This window comes from Dermacentor andersoni, chromosome 3, assembly GCF_023375885.2.
Source record: "Dermacentor andersoni chromosome 3, qqDerAnde1_hic_scaffold, whole genome shotgun sequence".
NCBI classification, from domain to species: Eukaryota; Metazoa; Arthropoda; class Arachnida; order Ixodida; family Ixodidae; genus Dermacentor; species Dermacentor andersoni.
In genome coordinates, this window is record NC_092816.1 from 50842461 (window position 1) to 50856676 (window position 14216).

General features: G+C 46.3%; 1 protein-coding gene across 1 annotated transcript in view; it reads right to left on the reverse strand.

The window, feature by feature from the left end:
• The window catches only part of LOC126548301 (uncharacterized), a 244681-nt gene extending 230908 nt beyond the window's left edge, over nt 1-13773 (reverse strand). The window contains exon 1 of the mRNA XM_050196461.2: nt 13259-13773. The gene's annotated coding sequence lies outside the window, so the exon portion shown is untranslated. The remainder of the gene's footprint in view (nt 1-13258) is intronic.
• Nucleotides 13774-14216: the final 443 nt, after the last annotated feature.

The window sequence follows — 14216 nt, forward strand, 5'->3', positions numbered from 1 at the left end:
TATATAACATAGATAAGAGGTGGGGGAAGTAGATCCGCCAGTACCGATACAACGAAATGCGTGGTGATGGTGCTGTACAACCTATCGTCTTTGAGGGGCTGCGAGCACGCAAGGCTCTAACTGCTAGTCCGTGATCGCAAGCGTGCTTCTCTCGTGCTAAAGACGCTCATTGAAACGGCTGGTGAGTGCGTCACGTGGCAGTTTCTCGCATTCTTCCTTCGTGGCAGCTTGAGACGCTGCGTTTAGACCGAATAGTGCCTTCGGGAAAGAAGCACATTTTTTTTTTTGCTTGAGAGACCACCTAAAATGTGGTTGTTCTCGGCTTATAATGCTTTCGCATTAGATGAACGTCAACCTTTCCTATCGGCATTACCGCGCCGAAAAATCTCAGCATTGTTGTGTGTGTGTTTGACCGCGCGCCTTTCAAAGAAATTTCTTGCACTCGGGCCCCTTTTCGACGCATGGGAAAGTTCTCTGAACTTGCCACGTTAAACATTTTGTTGTTTTATAATTTTTAATGGAGCAATGTACAGTAAGATGGCTACCGAGGAATTATCATCTAGAGACCTGAATATACGCTGTTAAAGTCAATGACCTCAAGGCGTGCGGTTGCGAGATATCTTGGGTAATGTCGGCGCGGTATTGTTTTCGATTTCTGTCTTTTCGGGCTTACAAAACCTCCTTCCAGGCAAGAGTGGCTGATTTACTGTCAGAGAGGCGTAATTTTTCAAACGCATGCCTAATGAACGATCGCAGTGCCGCTACTGTGATAATCGCTAGGGAGCTTCAAGAAGCATTACGTCACGCTGGATAAGTGAGGGGAAGAAAATATATTGATTGCAGAAAAGTGGCGCGGCAAACTTAAGATTGATCTCAAATACGACGCTTTGGTGAGGCAACGCGTTTACATAATTCATTCAAGATTAAAACTCGATCAATTTTCTTTTTCAATGAATGTATGTATGCTGCGGATCGATGCAGCTAGCTGTTAAATATACCAAATTTATCGTAAACGAGGTTCGTTGTATGTGCAAGTATCGGAGACGGAGCGCTCTCGACGTGGTTTATGGCACTCTTAATTATTCAAGTGGACGCATATATTCTTTTCGGCATAGCATGAGCTTCACTCTCTCAGTTTTGTCATTTCGATGAAGGCTTGCCTTAAATGTGTGCAGTAAGGCCACTGGCGTGTACTAATTTATGGAGTGTTTTTTTAGGTTACTTCTTCACAAAGTGAAAATTTATTCGGTTTCGCGGGTACTATCGGCGCTTTACCGTTCGTAAACTGCAATAGCGTCCTCCTCCTCCTCCTTCTCCTCCTCTCTCTCTCTCTCTCTCTCTCTCTCTCTCTCTCTCTATATATATATATATATATATATATATATATATATATATATATATATATATATATATATACGTACACATATATATATAGATGATGGCGTAGATGCGATGACTGCATGCACTACAAAATGGCTTTGTTTTCTTTGTTGTTGTTGTTGTTGTTTTCTTTTAAAATGCGACAGAGTTCATTCAAGTGAGTTGTGCTGCTTTTAATTGAGAGACTTTCGCGTTTTGCAGGTATTTGTACAGTTTACTGTCAACTCTTATAAAGGTAACACCCAATTGGTACTCCGACATTAATTACACTTAAGGTGTGCAATGAAGGATTGTAGGTTACCATTTCTTTTACAGCGCAGGAATGTCCGCCTAATGCATCGTCTCGTTCTCTCATTCCCGACAAAGTCGAATAAAGATTGGAACTATAATGTATTTGCTACTAGTAAGATGTTCTATTCAAGAGGAAGCGTCACCACATTGGCTCGTACATCAAATACGAAGAAACGGAGAAATCGTTTTTCTGCGCTTTCGCATCCACCGAACTTAATGAAATTTGCGGCACATGAAGAAAAAACGAACAGGTACCGCCAATATTTTTGATTTAGGTCGATAATTCTCTTTCGCGCGAATCGTAGGAAATCGCAAATTTTAATATAGCCGGAGCACAAAAGCTTACATCTGTGTAAATTATCAACGAAGAACGGTATCACAATTATGCAAACTCACCGCTTGAGGCATCTCAACTGGATGCGATTCGTGTAATACAAACCGCTCGGAATTGTACCACCATTTCTTTTATAGCGAGTTTCGCAATTCCTCGAAAGCATTGTAATAATTTCACGTAACATCTAAATTCATACATCACATTTGCCCGCTTTCGGTGCTCTAAGAAATGCAGTTTTCAGAACTGCTCGCGATATGTCGTTTGAACGCCTCCTCGAAGTTCCCTCAACACGTCGTCGTGACGTCACGAAGTCTGACGAGTGTCTACTGCGGCCCGGCTAGTTTTCTCATATCCGTAACCATGTGCCATAACTGTATCCTAGAGGAGCCAAATACTAAACGTAGCATCTTTTAAAAAACTTTTACAAAGCCACAATGGTCGAAATACGAGGAAAATACTTTGAAACCAGTTTCGTCAAACTGAAGTGCCGGCCTTGGGGGTGTAAGCGCGAAAATTGAGGAAATTGAACATCGGCATTCGTTTCCTTTTCTCCTAACCAACCTGTGACCGCAATATTAAAGACAATGGAGATTCAAACCAATCGCTGTTCAGTCTAAGTTTATTGTGTAGTGTTTAGCTTTTAGCATTCGTTTAATAGTCGACCATACAAAATCACACTGTAGAATATATAGCGTACTCTGCGTAGAGTACACTATATATTCACTGTAGTTAACGATACCACTCGAGAACACCCGAGACGCTGATAGCCCGCTACCAGTGCCTCTTTGTTTTATACACTCTGAGAGAGAGATAGAGACCGTGCCTGTCTGTTCTGATGTCATGCCCGCCGCAATGACTCCACGGACAGACTTCTGTCATCGTGGTCGAGTCGCAGTGAAGGTCAGACATCGGAGCGCCGACATTAGCATGTCTGCCTCTTACGTCACACTGACACCACCGGGAGTGTCGCAATATTAACGCGGTTGCGTAACTTTGCGGGCTGGCTGCTGCAGTGCTTGACAATGGACGTCTCGATGGGGTGCTCTTGTCACTGGAGAGCCCCTCCTGTGGTTTCGCTGCGTACGTCGCGGGTAAGCCCAAGCGAGCTTCACTGGCCAAAGCGAAAGGCTGCCGCGATCAGTGACGCAGGAAGGAACGTAATAGTCCGCAAGGCTAGGAGATTGAGAGGCCGCAAGGAAAAGGGGAGGAGGTGGGGTGGGGAAGGCGTTCGGATAAGCGATGCCCACCTGGACGGCTCATGTAGATGGGGTCTTTCTTTAGTTTCTTTTATTTTTGCTAACCAAATTTCTAAATATCGCTTTCGGGGAAATAGTACAAGTCTACTCATTGAACGAGTTTAAGCGACGAGGCGGAGATTATTCGCACCGAGAATTGAAACCACGTGATTGAGAAATTAATGAAATTGCAGTAACGAACCTTTATACTATTACTTTAGGGCTCGTACTTCAATTTGCGATTTCAAGCCAGTGAGTTCTCGGGTCGCAGACATTTGGAAGGAATATTTGAACTAGTGCAAGTTTCGAAACAAGGGTCGTTAAACTAGCGCTAGAACTGCACTTTCATTCCACTGTTCCACTTTCATTTGTTTTAGACAAAATGCCTTTCTACGCATTGAAGTGCAAAAATAAGTGGGATGCCGGTGTAGCTCTCCCGCATTTCGATAACGCCTTATTCTAAACTGGCGTCATTCTCATGACTCGTTTCCAAGTTGATATGCCTTGCGAAAACACCGGCTACAATTCGTGAACTGCAACATGTTCCACAATGGATGGATGGATGGATACAACTTTCTTGTATGTCCGGCAAGGTTTAACGCGACCCGTGCTCGTTTCTCCCACGGAGGAACGTCAAGGCCCTACTAGTATACTAGTAGTAGCTACTAGTATAAGTGTTAATGAAGTTTAAACACTTATTCGCTTTATTTTTGACAGTATCAGATGTCCGTTGTTCCTCTAAAGGCCTGCGTTAACTGAATATCGTTAGTAGTGGAGGTGGCCGGCTTACCACAAACAGGTTACTACTGTCAATCACGTACCACCCAAGTTCCCTTAGGCGGAACGTACCTACTAAAGTGTTCCACTAAGATCTAAGCGGAACCTATGTGCGGCGTGGGTGTACTCGAGCGTCAGGTCTTCTTCCTTCGGTGTAGCTTTTTTCCCCACTGCTACTATCGTCAGCCCACTTTTATGCCCGTTGCAGGATGAAGGCTTTTCCCAGCGATCTCCAATCACCCATGTCTCGCGCTAGCTGCCTCCGACTTGTGCCTGCAACTTTCCTAACCTCATCACACCACTTAGCTTTCTACCGTCCTGGATTGCACCTCCCTTCTCTTGGCACCCATTCTGTAACTCTGACGGACGACTGGGTATCTCCGCTACGAATTATACATGACCTGCCCAGATCTATTGCTTCCTCCTGATGTCGACTAGAGAAGTATAGGCTACCCCCTTCTGCCCTCTAATCCATACCTCTGCCTTTCTGCCTCTTAACGATACGCCCAACATTTTTTCTTGCCATTTTCTCGTTGCATCACCCTTGATGTGTCACACTTTAATATCGTTCTGCGTGGGTGCCACTAGGTACGTGGAATACGTTTGCAAAAAAAAAGATGTTCACTTTAATTAGTCGAACATACGTGGCAAGAGACCGACAAGAATGTTCTTACTAATAAAAGCTTCGCAAATGCGGTTTACGTAGAAGCGGCGGAAACAATAAGGCTCCCAAAAATGCGGAACTCGCAGGGGCTGCGGCGATGACAGTGTCAGCAGCGCACGAGCGGATTAGCATCGGCCCCTATAAGAATGTGGCCGCCGTGGCTGCAGGATTCGAACTCGTAGCCTCGTTCTTCCAATACCGCATAACGCGGGAACGCCAAAGCCACCCAGCCGCTGCGCGGCGGGTGGTAGGAGGAACAGTCGGGCCCATAAGATTGTGCGCAATATTGTAGCTCGACACCGGAAGCTTCGTAATTAGTTCTGCCTGCCACGTAGTTTTTTGGCCGGAGGAAAGCAATCTGAAGCAGTCACTGTTAACGCGTCATTAATCAGGGCCGACGAGCGCGAGCAGCCAGTATAGAGGAAGCGTGGGGGGCTTGGGGGTGGGGGTGGGGAGTAGAGGGGAGAGCATTCTATCGCTAACAAGGAATCAGGCACGCGTCGGCGCATACGCGAATTGTGGGTTATTAGCGTCTTGCCGGTTATTAGCGAAATTGCCAACAGTGCAGAGAAACCAGGTGTACGGAACGAAGGTATACTTGTCGGTGAGAGAGAGAGAGAAACAGAAGACAGGAAAGGCAGGAGGTACTTGTCGGAGTTTCTGGGGAAGACTGAGCGATGGGGTGTGTGCCCAAATGCATTTTTTTTTTCTCTTTCTTACTTTTGGCCGAGCGTTAGATGGAGAACTGTATATACAGTCTGGTAAGGTGCGATCAGTGTTAACAGGTGTATCGTATCTGGCGCAGCGCTGGCTTCGCATCTATGGCACGTGTGACGTGACAGCTATCGGTATCGCCCATGACACATGGTGGTGAGGGAACACACCCTCTCCCACTTAGTGTATATATATACACGGCTGTTGAATAAACGGACGCTTTCCGCTCCCCTTGCTTGGAGCCTCTGGTCATGTCTTGCCTGCGGCACCGCACGATACAACAGGCAGGCGAGTCACTGAAAAACGTGAGAGAAAACAATGCGATAAAAAAAAAAGAAGTAGTCAAACAAAACCGCAGTTCTTGTCTTTGGTTGCCCTACTGTGTTGTGCAAGTTTTTTTTTTTACTAATCTCTAACTTCTTTGTGTTCGACCATCTTGTGTCGCATCTTACGATGAGTATGTTACCATGCCCTACGGTTCTTTATAGTGATCTGCAATGTATCTGTGCTCGGTTATATTAAGGCACGTCTGGCGGCGATTATGTTAACGTACCACACTCTTCTTATTTTGATATGTAATTTATTCGTGCACGGTCATCTCACGAGAGATCTCACGAGAATTACCCTATCCTTGTCGTAGGTTCTTATTTGGTCCTATTATTTCTCGGTGTCCCATGTAAAGTCCATAGGTCGATGGTAAAGATTATCTGAGGACCAATATTACAAAAATTTATTCGGTGCTGGAATAGCAGACACAGTAAACGAAAACGTTTGTCGGAGTTTCTGCGATGAAACGGTCACCTAATTCGCTGGCGTGTTCCATCTACATAGTTTCCATTGGTGGAGCGCTCGACAGAATACTAGCGCGGTCAGGAATTACGAACGTTCAGAGGCGAAGTCGTCGTCAAATGTAAGAAAAGCAATGCGACGAAAGGAATGAAAAATCACACAGATGCAATAAGACAGACGTTTCTTTTTGTAGCTGGTTCCCGTTTGAACATTATAGAATTCCATTCTTTCTTGGCATAAGGTTCTTGTTCCGCTCTGTAATTTCTTCTCGTTCGATTATACCATGCCAGATCTTACCACGCTTATTTTAGATTACCGTACATACAATTCTCATTTCGTTCTATGCTTTGCGTGCCACGTGCTACGGCCGATTTTCACAATTATTCTACCTTGTAGTAGGATTCTCACACTGCGCTATATTTTAATGTATTCGATTATCTTACGATAAGTATCACGACATTTACCATACGCTGTTGTGCAGTGCACTAGCTCACGTAACATTTTTTTACGAACATTGCAGTAGTGCTCCGAAGGACATTGTGCTACTGTGTCCCAATAAATCAAAAATATCAACGAAGGCCTTTCTTAGAGTGTTACTTTTCGTATGTCCTAATGCCTTCTCGCGCAGTCAGTAGCGCTTTGTTTTGCGCTGTCACATATTCTATCGTTTATTGCATATTGTTCTGATGTGTCGTATGTTTACTTATTTATTTACATATTTATTGAGCCGTAAACAATGATGCCGTTCAGTTACGTATAGTCGCGTTCCGTATGAGCTGCAACACGCTACCTGTGGTCGAATGTCTTTCAATATGGCACCGTGGTGCAGGCACACTAAAATTTGTATTACTAATTACCGTCAGTTAGTATGATGCTTAGTTATACATCTTTTTTTTGCATGTCGCCACCGCCGTACAGTCTTGGGAACCCTTCGACCACGGCCACCGTGTTGCAGTTCGTATAGAACGCGACTGTAGACACTGCAGCTTTGCAAGCTGTGTGGCTTTGTCTCACGAGGTCATACGCTACTGCCTGTACGAGTTGAAACAAGAATCTCTCTTGTGGAAGTAAGCGTCTGATGGCCTCCAACTAAGTTACAGCAGTTCATGCGAGCAACGCGGGGAAACAATACTTTAATGGGCAAACACAGTGTAATATCGATGTTTCCGAAGTGCAACAACATTCTCTTTCCTGTTCCTTCGGATAACTGGTAAGTTCACTTCATTAGCCACCACTATGCGATGTCGTGAGGAGTTTTTAGGGCAACGTTCTGCGGCGCTATAAATGTTTCAACTCTGAATACGACCTAGTTGCCTATGTGCCATAAAACACAACACAACACACACACTCTGAATACGACCGCTGAACTGCACGAAGTAATGCAAACGACACACGCGGTTTTGTTTCTAGGAGGCGAGCAGTGCTAATTATTCCTTTCAGCATTATAACTTTTCGTGCATTGCTTTGAAGCCAAAGAAAAAATAGAGATCCAAGTTTTCGAAGTTTTACTGGTATCCTCTTTTCGTCTCTTTAAATTCGGGATTCACTTCCTGAACGAGTGAAAACGTATAACCTAAATAACCTGAATACGATGCGCTACTTCCTATTCTTGGAGCCCTCTCGCTGGGAATATACTGTTTCCTTTTATTGATAACCCTCTGTCGCACAGCTTTATGACTGCCCGGAGCCTGCTTTAAGAGAAAAAAAAAATAGACGAATGACAGGCACAACGCTGCAGTAAATCGCATGTCTTACCGTAAAGAATTCGATAAAGAGCACGGAGCTGAGTAATACCGCGGGCCTACACGTGGGACTGGTCATGCACTTCTCCTACTTGAACGTAAATATTAGCCCTTGTCAACCTATACGCTTGTCTAAGCGTAAATATCATCCCAGTAGTATTTTCGTCATACTGTTGGCGCAACATTTCTGCAGGTTGCTATCGACTAGGTATAGGTCTGCTGTTCAAGTACGCCAGCATTTGCATAGTCCATCTCATATTTGCGTACGAAGGTAGAGCGTGGATGGTTAACATGTACACTAATTAAGGATCCAGTTTGGGCTACGCATAATTGTGTAGACGTTAGTCTGCACTCAGTAGTTAATACGGGTTAGGACGAGCGGCCACAACAAAGCGTATAAAAGTGATAAAGCCGGGCCCCTCCCCGGAATCCAATCATTTCATAGACGGCTCGACGACTGTGCGCTTGTTATGCATCGCATCCCGTCCCGCATCCCGGTCTGCTTGACGTCGATAGAGAGCACACGAGAGTATTAATATGCATGCTCGTCTCTGAATGTTTGTCTTTGCGTATTTGTCGTTGTATTCGCGCGCTCAGACAGAGGTAGTGTGTACGTGTGTGTGTTGCGGATAGGGCGATGCCGCCTTGCATACTTGAGATCTCTTCTTTGTATAGCCCGCACATATTACAGTGAACAAGTGGCACTGAAGCGAACCACGTCGTTTCTATGCATGCTCTTTCCTTCAAGCGGTAGTTTGTTTTCTTTGCGGTATGCATAGATTGGCCACTGTTCTTGTGAGTTCTTCTTTTTGTTTCCGTCTTAGTTAAATCCTCAGAATGCCCCCCCCCCCTACTCTTTCCCTGCCCTTACCATTTTTTATATTTATTTTTCGGGGCGCGCAATGAAGATTATGCGTCGTCAGTCACTGTAAAGAATTTATTAGGTCGTGGTCGCGGAAACCGCACAATACAGTTAAGCCTAGGTGGCGCTCTCGAAAGAGCTCAGAAGCGCAAGCAGGAAGTTTGGAGAAGCCGCGGTGAGACTGCAAAGCTGTTTTTGCGCGGAGTCTCGTCTTCGGGGGAGCTTTTGGGGGCCTCAAGTGGAATTCGCGCCTTGCTTAAGGCGCCCGCATTGAACGTCGCATCCGAGAGAAAGGCCCCGCGCTAAAAGCCGAGATGTATTTTTATTTTAATTTTTTTTGGGGCCACGTAGGGAGTGGCACGCTGCGTAAAGAACAACTATTGCTTTATCTTAACAGTAATGAAACGATGATGACAGTTAATTTCAGAGATTCCCTATCCGGCCAGTGTTATCCGGAGGAATACCGCAAACACTTTTAAACGGGAAGCCCACTGGCATCTATATTAATGGGAATTTCGTTTAATGGCCATTTCGTATAACTACTATAGTTCATTTTTTTTTTTCATTTTGTATAATGACTGTTGCTTCTGGTGTGACCGTACCTGGGCCTCATCCTCCTATTTTTGATGCAATACTCCTACTTGACCGGATGTGTAAGGCCTGCGAATAAATAAATAAAGGGGAATTGATTGAAGTCCAGCGAGCATAAGGAAAGTGTCCCGACTCTTTGCCAGGAGGTAACATTTAAGGAAACAGACTTTGGTGGCCACTAATGTTGTGGACCAAGACTAGGATGTGGAATATATAAAGTTATTTCTTGTGGTCAGAAGGAACCTGTGGCTTGCATTACATCTTATGTTTCGATCATCACTCCCAATTTCCTTCGACTATCCTGTGTAGGTAGTCCTTCGATTATCCGCTTCATTCTATACCCCACTGTGGAGCAACAGGCCCGGGACGCGCATTTTCGGCCGCCGTCTCTGCTCGTTCTCTCATCGAACCTTCTATTTATCTGTCGGTTTGAATCAGTGGTATGTGCCAAATTGTCCATCATGTGACGTGTGTTTTAAGTATCTACGGCGCTTCTTACATTCATGGCGTTGTTTCTTCTTGTAAATTGCAGCATTTTGCGTCCTTGGTACTTGTTGTGTCTGCATGATTGTTAGACATGCTTGTTGTGAGTTTGTGATGAGACAAATCAAGAAAAAGAAATGGGCATGGGCAGGACATGTAATGAGGAGGGAAGATAACCGATCGTCATTAAGGGTTACGGACTGGATTCCAAGGGAAGGGAAGCGTAGCAGGGAGCGGCAGAAAGTTAGGTGGGCGGATGAGATTAAGAAGTTTGCAGGGACGACATGGCCACAATTAGTACATGACCGGGGTTGTTGGAGAAGTCTGGGAGAGGCCTTTACCCTGCAGTGGGCGTAACCAGGCTGATGATGATGATGATGATACTTAAGGGGTTTGTCATCTGCACAGGAATAGTCGGCGGCATTTTTGGAGTGAACATCTCCATAATTAGCACGGCTGATAATCAAATAGCAGCGAGGAACGAAATAATTATAGTAAGAAAATATATTGCCATATAGTGAACTGTGCCATGCGGTATTCTCCCGAATAGTAAACGTATAGTGAATCCATAACTGCTCTCGGTTAAACAGGTCTACTTAGCAATACGAACCGACTAGCCCAGCAACATTGTACTTCAGGTATTAGAGAGGCGAACCTACGCAAGCTTTCCCGTCGTGATAAGTCACAGTCATTGGCCGTTGTCACCTCCACCAAAGTACTGCAACCCCCCAGCATATGGTCTCCCGCAGGGCCTGTATCGAACCCTCAGTGACTTGATTTTATCGCCTGTCCTGTGTGTTTCTGTTCTCCGTGTCACCCTCCCATTTGCGCTGCTATTAGAATGAACATCAACCATCTCAACCAGTTTTGCAGCCTATTGATCTGAAAGTACGTTTCCTCCAACCACACTGACCGGTAACTTGCTCGACCTTGAGTCTACGACGCTGCCTGTATAGTCCTTAGCCCTTTCTGCTGTTGGGCCGAAAGACACCTATAACGTCTGGACAACTCGCTTCCATGTGTAGCAGCTATCGCCATGGGTTGCGCTTAGCCGTAAACGTATATTTAATTAGGATGCAAGATCCGCAGCACATCTCTGCGTCGATTTCGATGGCACGAGCATTTATCCGAGCGCTTGACTATTTGCAAACAACGAGCCGAAATCTACAGGGTGTAAACAGGCCGATATTACCAAGCCGACGGGGGTTTTGTGAAATTGAGCATAGCAGTAAAAATAAAAAAGGGCCTAATGAACCGTTCCTGTATTTAATGAAGATGGCTTCCAGCATTCTGTAATGTTGTATGCACAAGGTCGTTCCCTCTTAACAGAAGCACTTCGTTAGTGCCCCCCTTCCTCCCCCCTCCCCCCAATTGAGTAGAACTTTTCTACTTCGTAGGGAAAGTGTTATTTGTACGACTTCTTATGAGGATAGAGACAGAAGAGAGAGGAGGGAAGGATACAGGAAGGTCAACCAGACGCGTTTTCGGTTTGCTACCCTACGAGGAGGGAAAGGAGTCACGAGGAGCAAGAGAAAGAAGAAGAGCGGGAGCGAGGCACTAGCACGCGGGGCTGCACCTGCTGCACGCAACTCCTATCCATTTCAAAGCCAGTTGACGTCGGAAATCGTAGCGATTCCTGAGCCTGCGTCGAGCGAGGCCACCGATTCTACAGAATCTAGTGTCTCTCGAAATCGGCTAGAATCCAGTTCGCTTTAACACCGTGCGAAGAAGGTCGCGCTAGACGTCGTAACGAGCACAACAAACGCGAGACGCGTGTTGGACTGCCTCTTCACGGCCGAGCGATTTTCGCATTTCGGCCTGCCTGCCCCATTCCAGCGAGGAAGGGGTAACCTTTCGTAAAACGCTAATCCCAGGCACAGGCCGCGGGAGTTCCGTCGGAACAGGGAAGGCGCCGTGGCGTTCTCGTGTGGCGACGGCACATCGAGACATTCGAAGAGAACAATGCGCACTTGCATACGCACTAAGCGGTGCGACGCCCAAAAGGGGCGACACACCATCCTGTTACATCGCGAGCCGAACGTTGGGCCCATCAGTTAGCAGAGCTTGCGTGCGCAGTGATCGTAAAAATTTCACAAAGAAAACATTCTGGCGGTTACGTCATTTTGCCCCTATCGAGGCTGCTGCTGATACGGTGCCCACCGTGGTGCTTACAGAAAGGACAACTGCCTTAGTTGCAGTCCGAAAACCTGAGGTGACATCCTTCTCTTGAATAGGTATTAGCGCAAATCACTTACCGGACTTTCTTTCTTTTACGTTTGTGTTTTCCAGGATAAACTAGTGGCTATGCATAAATATCTTTCCTCTAGTGCGCGCCTTGCGCCACCATTGGTGTCGCGCTTAGCTGAACTTGAGATCTACGTCAGCAATGACGTATACATATATGGTCGACATTATATATGGGCTAGACAGCTTTCCATTATTTTGTGTAAGTACACTAAAGCAGCAATAAATTTAGTAAAATCAGGTCTGACATTATCGCTCCAGCTCTAAAGGTCAGAAGCGATAGTGTTGTTGATACTTAGCTCTTTCATAGACTTGTCGAATGTAGCAGAGACCGAGCACGTGACCAAAGCCTAATGTTCGCGTTCTAAGCCTACATGTGTAGAAGCACAACATGCATCCTGCATATGTCACATTCCCATTAACACCTTCTGTAAGTGACTTATTGTTGTGACTGCGATATTCTTGTATTGGTCCACGATGAATAGTCCATTACGAGTTATGCGACCTCCTGCCGAGTATTATGATGAGCTGCCTGACCGGCCTGTTCATCTGGCACAATTGAAGAAAAACGTCTTTGAGTACTGACCCCGCAGCGAAGCTTTGGACTCTGTCTCGCAAGCAATCTACCGTCACTCAAAGCTGTCACGGAAGATGATCGTCAAGCGGTGTTACATGCGAAATAAAAGGAGCAGACGACAGATACGCTCCCGCGCCGTCTGCTCCTCTATGGCGCTATATCATCTTGCGTGAAACGCCGTTTCGCCTTATCATTTACCAGCTGCGAAGTCTCGCTCAGCACTTCTTTTATGTTCAAGGCGGTTTACAAATTACTACTCGCATAGAAAGCCTGATGTGACCCGCTACGCTCAACAGGTGACGCGCCACATTCGATGGCGCTTCGCCTTGAAAGAAAGCTACCACTGTTAAGAAAAACTGGAATAGCGTTAACGTCAAAATGGAAGAAAATAACCCGTACATTGTAATCAGTGATCGTGTCGTCATTATGATAAACTAGAAACAATGTATGCGAGATACACAATTCAGTATAGTCTTTAACGCGGAACATCTAGTCAATATGATGTCTGCACAACGCAATGACAACACTGGACATTGTCTCCTTCTTAAAGATTACACCAAAACCAGGCAACTTACATTAGATGTTAGCTAGTTGGAGTAACGCCGCAGTCTTTCTTGCAAACGTGGAGTCGACTCGAGAGATCCGCCGGCGTGCTCTTGAAAGTGACACCTCTGCTTCCTTCGGCGGCAGTTGCTTCTGTCGCTAACTCGAACAGTCAACAATGTCCACACACACGTCAGTGACTCTTCCCCTCCCCTACAGGTCGTCAGGCGCTTTCGAGCACGGTTTGTTTCAATTACGTTATCGTCTCGCGAACGATTCACCAGCGTTCTAGTTGACGCTATGTCGGCGCTGAAAAAGTCAGTCACAAAACCGTTCGCGTTCGGCGTCGATCTTCCTCATTGGTCAGAGGATCGGGGCACTGACAATGGTCCGGCGAACGAAGACGTTTAAGATAACTACGGCAACGAGCACACACAGAGCAGGAGTGAACAGCAGCAGCCGGCAAACACGGTCGCGCTCCGCGCGCTCTCTCTGCGCGATGCTTTTTCCGTCGCGCACCAACGTTGTGCAGAGGAGCATCGCTTCGCGCGCCGCGCGCGCTTTGCTACGGCCCTCTCGGATGTGCAAGGGTTTTTTTGGGGGGTGGTACTTCTCTTTCTTCTATGCTCGCTCTCTCTCTCTCCCCCCCAATCGCTCCATTCCTTCTATCCCTCCATCTCTCTCCCCCTCTTTTTCTGTTCAGTTCGTACTATCCGGACTGGAACCCGGGCCTCGTTTCGATCGATCCTACTTCGCTCCCTTCTACAGTGCGTGCGTGCGTGCGTGTGGGTGTGCGGGTGTGTGCGTGCGTGTGTGTGCGTGAGCTGCTAGACTGGCTGCGCTGGGGACTGAAGCCAGAAGGACGACGGTTTACTCCGTTCACCCAGACGGCGTCGCGAATTTCGAGCCCTGTCCATCGGCTGTCGGCTTTAGTTTGGAACGGTGTGCTAACGATCGCCTCTAACGGGGGCTGTTCATGGGAGGGCAATG